Consider the following 10,513-nt stretch of genomic DNA (forward strand, 5'->3'; position numbering starts at 1 on the left):
TTGGAACTCTTTTTGATGTCATTCCAAAATCCATATCAGTCTACGGTTTTATTAATGATCATATAGCAAATAAAAGGTTTCGTCCTACAGCTGTTTCCGTAGAATCACAAGCGATCGGAGACCTTGAAAGGTGCGCAGTTATAATCAATGACTGGATGAATAGAAACAAACTGAAAATGAACACTTCCAAATTTGAATTTATTATGTTTTGTAGCATACCTCAATTGAACAAGTGTTTTACAAATTCCATTAACTTTGCTGCTGATGATGTCAAACATGAAAGCACAATCAGATATCTCGGTGCATTTCTTGACGAAACCTTAAAGAACTTTAAAGATCATGTAAATCACAAATGTCCGAACATACTTAACAAAAGCAGCCAATGAAATTTTAGTTTTGTCTCTAGTTATTTCACATTTGGATTATTGCAATGTCATACTGTATGGTGTAGATAGCTTTGAGGTGCGTAAGATGCAACGTATTCAAAACATGTGCGTAAAACTTGTCCTTAACAAGAGGAAATTTGACAGTTCTAAACAAACATTGTACCACTTACATTGCTTGCCGGTGAAAGCAAGAATTGAGTTTAAGATACTTTCTTTCATGTATAGCTGTCACACTGGCAAAGCACCTCTGTACTTAAAAGAATTGCTTACAGAGTATATCCCAAGTAGACAAGGTTTGAGTTCGTCTGACAATTCTGAATGTCGTAATGTTGTTCCATACAACAAGTGCAAAACATTCAATGATAGAAGTTTCTGTATTTTTGGGCCAAAACTTTGGAATGAAATGCCGTTAGAACTACGTAAAAGTTAATCACTTGACACATTAAAAAAAATCTTAAGACACTGTATTTTAGAGATTTCGCGGCATTGTTTTAAATTTTTGATAACTGTTTTTCATGCGAACACAGCAGGTGATAGTTCTTAAATTTTTGTGAAAGGTTTTACATTTCAACATTTATATCTCCAAGGTTTGTTTAATAAACGCACTTGTTGCTAAGGCTCTATGGGTAGGGTAGTGAGTAGTATTTCTTTCTTAAATACTATATGATGGCACCATTAACTGGGGGGTTTGAACCTCTATATGCAGCTCGTCTGGGCGTAACAGATGCTTTAAGCACTGATATTGGCAATGGGGGTAAAATGACCTCAAGGGGAGGGGTGCGTTCATGACTGTTTATTAGAATAAGGCTGTTTTTATTATTTTTGTCATTATTAATATTTTTATAATAAATATTATTATTATGTACAACGCCATTTAATATATCGTATAAAAATAGGCGTTTAATCAAATTATTCAGTTTCATTTTTTTCGGCAAGTGGTAACGCTGAGAAAGACCAAATATTAAAGACAAACATTATTTTACACTGTTCAGTCTAGATATTATAGAGGAATATTACCAGTTCACATAGGATAGTGATGACAATAAATACAAAGTTGTTTAAGTGAATGAAAAATTAGAGCTATTTTGTAATCCTAGGAAAAATGAAATGCTAGAATCGTATCGTTTCTGGAACACGGACATTGAAGATTATGTCAATTTCAACCGAATTAAGAAAACGTTACAATTGTAATTTCACAGATAAAGACAGACAATTTCGTGACGAAATAGTGCTTTCAACCTACAAGAAGTTTTGCTGCCTGAAAATAAATAAGACTTGGCAAAATGTTTTTAGACTTGTAGAGCTTTCGAACAGTCGCACGAACAAGTTACAGAAATACGGGGTGAAGAAGCACCTAATATGAATAAGGTGAATAAATCAGACTCGCAGTAATCTAAACAACAACCTTAAATTATAGCCAAAACCTGAGAAACAAAAGCCAAAACAAGACTTATGTGTTCGACCAAAGCAAGTAAAACAGAGAAGACTAACAAATGCAGGAATATGTAAATTTGGTGGATACGGTCATGAAATGGGCTAAAACAACTGTCCTGCTTGGGTTCAAATATGCAAATTATGTGGAGATAAATCGTCTTAGTCAATGTACTGACACAGATGATAGTGTTGATATTTTTTGCTTCAAAAGGCAAAAGCACTGACAGCATCAAATATCAAAGCAACAATGATAGTGAATGACATTGACATCAATTTCAATATAGATGCTTGAGCAAATTTAAACACGATAAATAAAAATGTATAGAAATCACGGAGAATGTTTTTTTTCTAAATTGACAATGTGGAATAAATCAATTACAAGGTTTTTAGGAGAAACTGTACTAGAAGTGAAACATCCGAAGAATAGATAAAGTAAAATACCAGAGTAAAATTTGCAATGGATTCAAACAAATTTGAATGTTTGCTAGGTTGTGAAACAGTACAAGCACCGAACTTTGTAACAGTGAACACAGATAATTTCATCGGCGAAGTTGAGCACGACACTTTTCCATGACTTGGAGATCTTGGACAGTTTTTTTTTACAATAGAAAATGGTGCCGTTCCTATCAAATTAGCTGCTAGTTAATCAGCAATAAAAGACGACTTGAAACAAGAACTATAAAAACTTAGTGAAACGTGGAATTATTTGAGAAATCACAGCATCGACTCAAATGTCTGTGGTGAAGAAGAATGGAAATCTGAGAATTTGCATTGATCCACACAGTTTGAATAAAGTTTTAGTACGTGAAAGGTATAGATTTCCAACATTTAAGGACATATCGCCTAAACTTCATAACTCAAAGATCTTCACAAAACTGGACGTCAAGGAAACATTTTATCATGTTAAACTATTACCTCACCAAAATGATAACACCTTTTGGACGATATAGATGGACACGATTGCGTTTTGGACACAAAATGTCAAGTGAAATATTTCAGAGAAAGCCTCATGAATCATTGGAATGACTCCAGGGAGGTTTTACTATTGCAGATGATATCATTATTGCCGGGTGTAGTGAAACTGATGAAAATGCTAAAACTTAAAATGGTGAAAAACTGAAAAATTCTATGATATATGCAAAAAAGAGATCGTGTTGAATGATGAAAAGGATAGTGTAGATCACGAACTCAACAGTACTAGGCATTTGATCATAAATTAAGGAATTCTTCCTGACAAAAAAGAAAGTCGAAGCAGTCTTAAAAATGAAATATTTTGAAAATGTCACTGAAGTGAAACGGTTCTGTGAACTTGTGCAGTACATGTCAAGATTCCTTCCGTCTCTCTTAAAAACACTTGAACCATTGCGTCAACTGGCTAGAAAAAAATGCTGATTTTGAATGAACATCAGGATGTAATGCAACATTTGAAAAATTGAAAATCGAATTACTGAAGCATCAATATTACCTTACTTTAATACCGATGAATAATTAGTGCTACATAGTGACTCTTCGGGAACTTGTTTAGGTGCAGCGATATTTCAAAGAGGGGAACCTATTGAATATGCATCAAGCTCTTTATCTGATTGGAAAGAAAGTATGCAAAGATAGAAAAAGAAGCGATGAGTGTACATTAGAATGTTTCGATCAATTGTACATATGGGCGGAAAGGAATAGTCCGAAATGATCATAAACCGCTTTCAAGAGACAATTTGGAAAAAAAAAACTTTATCACAAGCGCCAAAGAGATTACAGGACATAATTTTCGCTAAACTATTGAATTTCAGATTGTGAAAGGCTCTGACTTAGTTGCAGCGGGCACTTTAAGTAGATCTGAAATCAAAGAAACAGAATAACCTCGTCTTATGAATGTGAATCGACTTGAAAGTTTCACAGATAAAAGAACTGAAGAAATTCAGAATGCCACAAACTGAAATTGAACTGAGGAAAGACTTCCCGCTGCGAGATACATTATCAGTTGAAAAAGGTGTAATTCTAGAAAAGGAAGCCTTATTCATCCCTCAATCTTTAAGAAAGGACATTATTTTACAAATTACATCGAAATAAACCAGCTAAGTACAACAACATTAAAACAAGTCATTGAAAAACTTAAAACAGTTCAGTCAATTTGGAATACCCAGGAAAACCACCAGTGATGGAGGTTCGCAGTACATTTCTTGCGAGTTCAAAGATTTTTGTGTGGAAAATCGAACATCATATTACATCACCGAACCGGAAAAAGCTGAAAGTGCTGTGAAAATAGCCGTATAAATGCTTAATAAATGTGTCAAAACTAATACAGATCCATACGAAGCACTACTTGAACTTAGAAACACACCGCGTTCAGATACTGGTCTCAGTCCTAAAGAAATGGTTTGGAAAACCAGTGCGAACAAGAATTCCAAGGCAAGATAAAATTTATGAGATTAGCCAACAACGAATAGCACGAAAGCACCAAGTGTAACACTCATATGATAAACGCGTGAAGTCGCTACCAAATTTTGAAAGACGAGAAAATTTATACTTTGAACATAATAAGAAGTATATTTGAAAAGCAGGAAAAGTGCTACAAAGAAATTCTGAAAGAAACTATGTGGTTATAAACGAGGATAACCTTGTTCACAACAGAAATTGAGAACATTTGAGAAAGACAAATGTGAAAAGTTATATCCGTGATACTTCGCCACTGAATATGCCAACGGAAACAAACGCTGATAAGGAAACACCAAATGTTCAAAACAATGAAAATAAATCAAGGAGAATGAGCTTAAGACCGAGAGACCAATTAAGAAAACCAATGTACTTGAACGACTATACAACATGACCAATGACTATGACTTTGAAATTTTAATATTGTCTGAATGGATGTATAAATGCATTATAAGATTATATGTCCTTTGAAATTACTACTACAACTGAGCATTATGCACGTTATATCAAGTTTAGGCTTCATAATAAGCCAATTTTTGATAATAGCAAATTTACAAAAAAATAATATCATTATCTTACTTTTAGCATATAAGATTACATTCAAGAAATTACTATGTTAGAGTAATTTACCAAGAGTATTGGTGTAATTGACAATGCTATATTATAAGCTTTCTTCCTTAAAGAAAAAGGGATGTTGATACAGTATTTATTTAGTACATTGCAACCTATGAGTGATGCTGATATGATATAGTGTACTATTACCAAGGGTGTGTGCATAATGGCTGAATAAATAAACGTTAGTACAACGTAGCTGTGTATTTTCGGTCCTGAAGACCCATCAACATTCTACAGATTTAATATGTTTTGATCTTTCATCCGCCCATAAATGTAAATATAAAGAAAAATTAAGATTTTTTTTTGTTCGCACACGGGAGGCAATGACCGTAATAGAACACCATAGAAAAACATATCCGTATAACTTGTCATAACTAATCTTCATTGACAATATGAACCTAATCTTTTCTAATAAGACATAATATTAAAACATTTAGTCTTCTCTAATGTAAGTATAAGGTACATCTTCCGTCGATCGGGGTGTTGATCAGGGAAGTTTTACGGAGGTGTCTCTTAGACCGATCGGGGTAATACAAGACAAATAAAAAATCAAACCAAAACTTTCAGCATTTCTTGAAAAATTCTAACATGTACATCTTTAATGTATTTAGAAAGAATTTAATGAAAAATATAAACTGAAAATTAGGCTAATTACAAAATTTAATGAAACAGTAGCAGACGCCATCGTCCTTTCCTTATATAGAGATTACCAAATATGGTATTAATGGTAAAATTATGTATAACACAATTAAACATGGAACTTAAATTTAATGCACCCTCACAAACACGCACTAGGTTTCATATCATATCAGGGGCCATAAAATATTTCTCTCAGCTGTTATTCACTGTTATTACATATATGGCATTGCCCATATAAAGAACTTGTTTCTGAGAATGATTATATCGGTTGCCGTTTCATTACATAAATGGTATTCAAATGGCTATAACATTTTTGTTCAGTGTTAATCTGTTTATGTTTCACCTAGTGCTTTCTAATAAGAAATATTGCTAAATGTTGCAGTTCCTTTTTAATACTTTAGTAGTATCTATTTATCATCCGTGAACAGTTTTATCTAGTTTGCTTTTTGTTAAAAATATCTCAGTTTTAATAATCGAAATTCGAAATAATTTTACTATATTGCTGAATCCATATCGTCGGTCTTCTCTGCTCTTAGTATAGTTAAACAGGCAGGGCTCATTTTTAGACGATCGGGGTGTTGTCAAAGTTAATATAAAAGTTACCCAGCCTTTTTTTGTTTTTCTGTTCTATTGTCCATATAGTGCCATGATATATACTCCGACCGAGGTTATACACACCGATTTGGTGATGTAATTATCAGACGATTTTTCAAAAATATAAAAGTGATTGAACGATCTATATATCATGTTGTTATGATGTAAAGATAAATCTGTATAAACATACATGTATACGACAATGTAGCAAACTAAGAAAATGAATTAACTTACAGTTACTTCAAAGATGTTCAAAAATTGTGATGAATTGACATGTATATATGCTGACGAATCCGTATTATGAAAGGATGTGTTTGGACAAATATTGCTAACCTATAATCATCACAATGTTTACCAAATGAAACGTGCACAGACTTTTCATGCAATACAGATGTTACGTCGCACATTTAAAGGTACGTAGAAAGCCGGGCATTTTTAGTACCCGACCATTTTAAGCACGTAGTGTTTTTCCCATTTTTATGTAATACTATTTTTTTTTTAATTATACTAAGTCTTACTTAAAACAAACGTTTAACAACCCGGAACCAACCTGGTCTGTTTAAAACAAAGGAGCATGTAGGTAAGTCGATTATTATTCTCGGATTAGGTGTTTATTGTGTTTATAAACCAGTGAAGTGATTTAAAAACACTCGCTCGGTTCACAAATCCCACTCACATGTCTATAAACACCAAGCACACCGCTCCGTATTATATAGTCCCAGTCCGTGACTCTAGTTACCTCCGCTGACGGTCAATCTGAAATGAACTGAAAGTGATAATCACGCAACCAGTTGAACTATAATATCAAACTGAAATGAAATGGAAGTGGTAATTACACAACGAGTTAGACTACGAATTAATTAATTATCTCCCCCACCCCTTATTATTTATTTTAGTTATTTCTAACTGGATTTGATTCAAACTTGAAATAATTGAGCAACTTCATCACTCATATCATATGACTCAAGGGTCATAATTCTTGGACCAATATTTCATGAACAATCCCCCTTTTTATATTAGAATTTCAGGTTAAAGTTTTGATACACATTCACTCTATCTCAGTTATTCCTAAATGGATTTGATTCAAACTTAAAATAGTTGATCCACATTATCACCCACATCATATGGCACAAGGTGCATAACTCTTGCTCCAATTGTTCATAAATTATACCCCCTATAATTAGAATTTAAGGTTAATTTTGATTCACTTTCACTATATATCAGTTATTACGAATTGCATTGATTCAGATTAGAAGAAGTTGTTTCACACCATCCCCCACATCATATGACACAAGGTGCATAACTCTTGCACCAATATTATATGAATTATGCCCCGTTTTGATTAGAATTATACTTATTTAGTGTTTTGATACACTGTATTTTTACCTTTCTTATTACGTAATATTTTTGACACAGACTCAAGCTATTGTGCAATATCTTCATCTACCATTGGACTCATTAAACACTCCAGTGATAGATCCAGTTTCCTCAGATGTGCCCAGTTTTACTATCTAGCATCGAAATAGTATCTTGTTTAACGTATCCTTTCATATTTAATTTGATGGAATGGAGTTTTGCATTAATCGGTAACTTAATACAATACAATAATGACTAGATGGCGTTAAAATGCACTGCACTGACAGACTTGTTAATGAATGGGTTGTACTATAGCTCATAATATTTAGACAGTCATTGTCGCATAGCAGGCCTATATCTTTAGTCCCGAGGTTGCATGATAACTATAATAATTAATGTGCATGCGCTGTCCAGAATAGTGGTATCTACCGGAATCAGGGCGTATTGACGCGTAAACTTAGGGAAACTGGCCTCTTCTCTCATACCATCGTGGCGATGGACTCCATCAGGAATGAGGTGTCGTGAGTGATTAATATAAGTTGTAGAACTTTCTTCACAACTTCTGTATAACATAAACTTTGAAAGTGGTTGAAGTATTATATGTGAGTCCATAGCATCATGTTGCCCAAGACGTTAATAAATACGTAAGATATATAAGTTGATTACTCAAGTAATTTGCGGATAGTTCTTCCAAAAATTCTCGATTGCTTTAAAACTATTACTTATTAGACCATATTTTTATAAACGCTTATCTTTTATTTCATGTGCGCCCTTCGTCATCTTGGTAAACAAACAATTCAAACATTTTCATAAGACAGAGCAAGAGCTCCGTCAAGCGGGGCAATATACGCCAGAAGTGTTACATCAGTGGATTGGAAATTAAAAGAACATCAAAGGACAGGAATAACGAAGGGAAGAAATTCCAAAAAAAAAAAAAATGAAATTCTGAGTCCACAAATTTTTATTTTCAAAGTCCACAAAAAATCCTTACCAGGTACAGGTATGTCAAAATACACTTAAAAACTGGAGGTACCATCCATGTTATACCACAGAAAAGTGGTCTCGGCTTTTCCCTGCGGCCAGTAATAAAAAAGTTTAAAAATAAGCTATTTATGGTGTAATTAAAAAAATTATCGTAAATGAAAAAAAGGGATCTGCCAAAAAAAACAAGAGCGTGCAATGCAGAGCAATATACACAAAGCAAATATTTGATCTTTGACCCCTAAGTGTGACCTTGACCTTGAAGCGAGTCATTCGAAACATGGGCTCTGCATGTCATCTTGGTGTGGTAAACATTTGTGCCAAGTTTCTCTGAAATCCCTCAAGCAGTTTACAGCGCGGACACGAAACAATACGACCTTTGACACTTAAGTGTGACCTTGATCTTAAAACGAGTCATCCGAAACATACACTCTGCACGTCGTCTCGGTGTGGTGAACATTTATGTCAAGTTTCTATGAAATCCTTGAAGGCGTTCAAGAGTTACAGAGCGTACACGGAATTGCTAACGGACGGACGGACAGATGGAAGGACAGAAAGACAGACGGACGGACGGACACCGGGGGTAAAACATAATACGTCCCTTCGGGCGTAAAAAAATGTATGAATGCAAATACCACATGCTAGATACAGAAAATGTCAAATATGTATCTGATTATATTCCATGTATTCAGGATTTACCGGCCGGATCGCCGCATGGTGCAATAGGTGGCGCGGGCTATAATAATTATTTTCCGCTATTTTTCAATCAGTTCATCGGTTATTCCAGCCTGTTGTAAAGCTTTGATATGCATTTGGTGATTATGAAATGACTTGTTTAAGGTATAGGTCCATGTTTCGGAGAAAAAAGTTCGAACGTCATCAAATCATAGAAAGAAAGCATTGTTTTACATGAAAATTTAACAGCGTATAAAACATTTATATTATTCTACAAAACCATTGTCAATTTACTGATATATGTATTGAATTCCGGAAAGGGACTACATGAAGGGGCCACACTTCTGGACAGTTCAGTGCCTTTAAAAACTCACCATTTTTAACAGCTGTTACACGTCTTCGTTTTGATGCATTTACAACATCGTGCGAGTGTTTAAACTTTACATAACTAGGTAAACATCGTTTTTGACAATTGTTTACATTTATTTCTTTACAAATGGTATTCTCATTTAAAGGGGGACAACTCATTAAGAATATTTTAAGTATCCAACTCTGTGGGACAGAACAGTAAACGTATTGGACAGATAAGTTGTGTGTCAAGATGTAGAGATAGGCCCTAAAATTTTCAATGATAGAATTACATTAAATAAAGTCTAGAAATTAATTTCCAAGTCCTTGAAATAACCAAAAATGATTTCACAAATGTGAAGTTTATGATAGTTTTGTTAATATCAATAACAGAAGTTTTAATTTTTAATTTAAAGTTGTGATCCACAAAGAATGACAACTCTTGCCTTGGGCTAGTACTTATAAGTAGAGATCTATTAGTTTACTTCCCTTGCAATTACACAATTGAGTGGAAAATGAAAACTGTTTAAGACACAATATCATATTTTTTTACACAACAAAATCATTAAGGATTTATTCATTTGTGTTTGATTTACCCCTCAAGACATGGTTCCTATGATTCTGTCAACTTACATATGGTAAAAAATTAACTTTTAACAAGCCAATAATAAAACGAAGTACCAGTAGCTAAATAATAGTGCAGATAATACAGTTTTGCTTGTATCAAAATGTCACAATAGATCCACTTTTGTAATACAGAACACCTGGTAGGATTAGTAAAGGTGCAATTATATTGATCTCTATTTCCTATGCCTACAAGATGTTGTTCATTCGTTAAAAAGTCTGTTGTTTTGTGATATACTGCTAAACCTTAAGATGAAAGTGAAAATGAAATATATTTGGGATTGCATAAAATTCGAACGAGTATTACATATGGCCCGTATCTAACTCCAAGATCACAATTACAGATGAAGTAAATAAATGTCTAAATTTATATTCTGTTTAACAAATCAGTATATTACTTGTCACAATTGATAATCACGAGTTAACTGCAATAT

This window comes from Mercenaria mercenaria, chromosome 17, assembly GCF_021730395.1.
Source record: "Mercenaria mercenaria strain notata chromosome 17, MADL_Memer_1, whole genome shotgun sequence".
Classification (NCBI taxonomy): domain Eukaryota; kingdom Metazoa; phylum Mollusca; class Bivalvia; order Venerida; family Veneridae; genus Mercenaria; species Mercenaria mercenaria.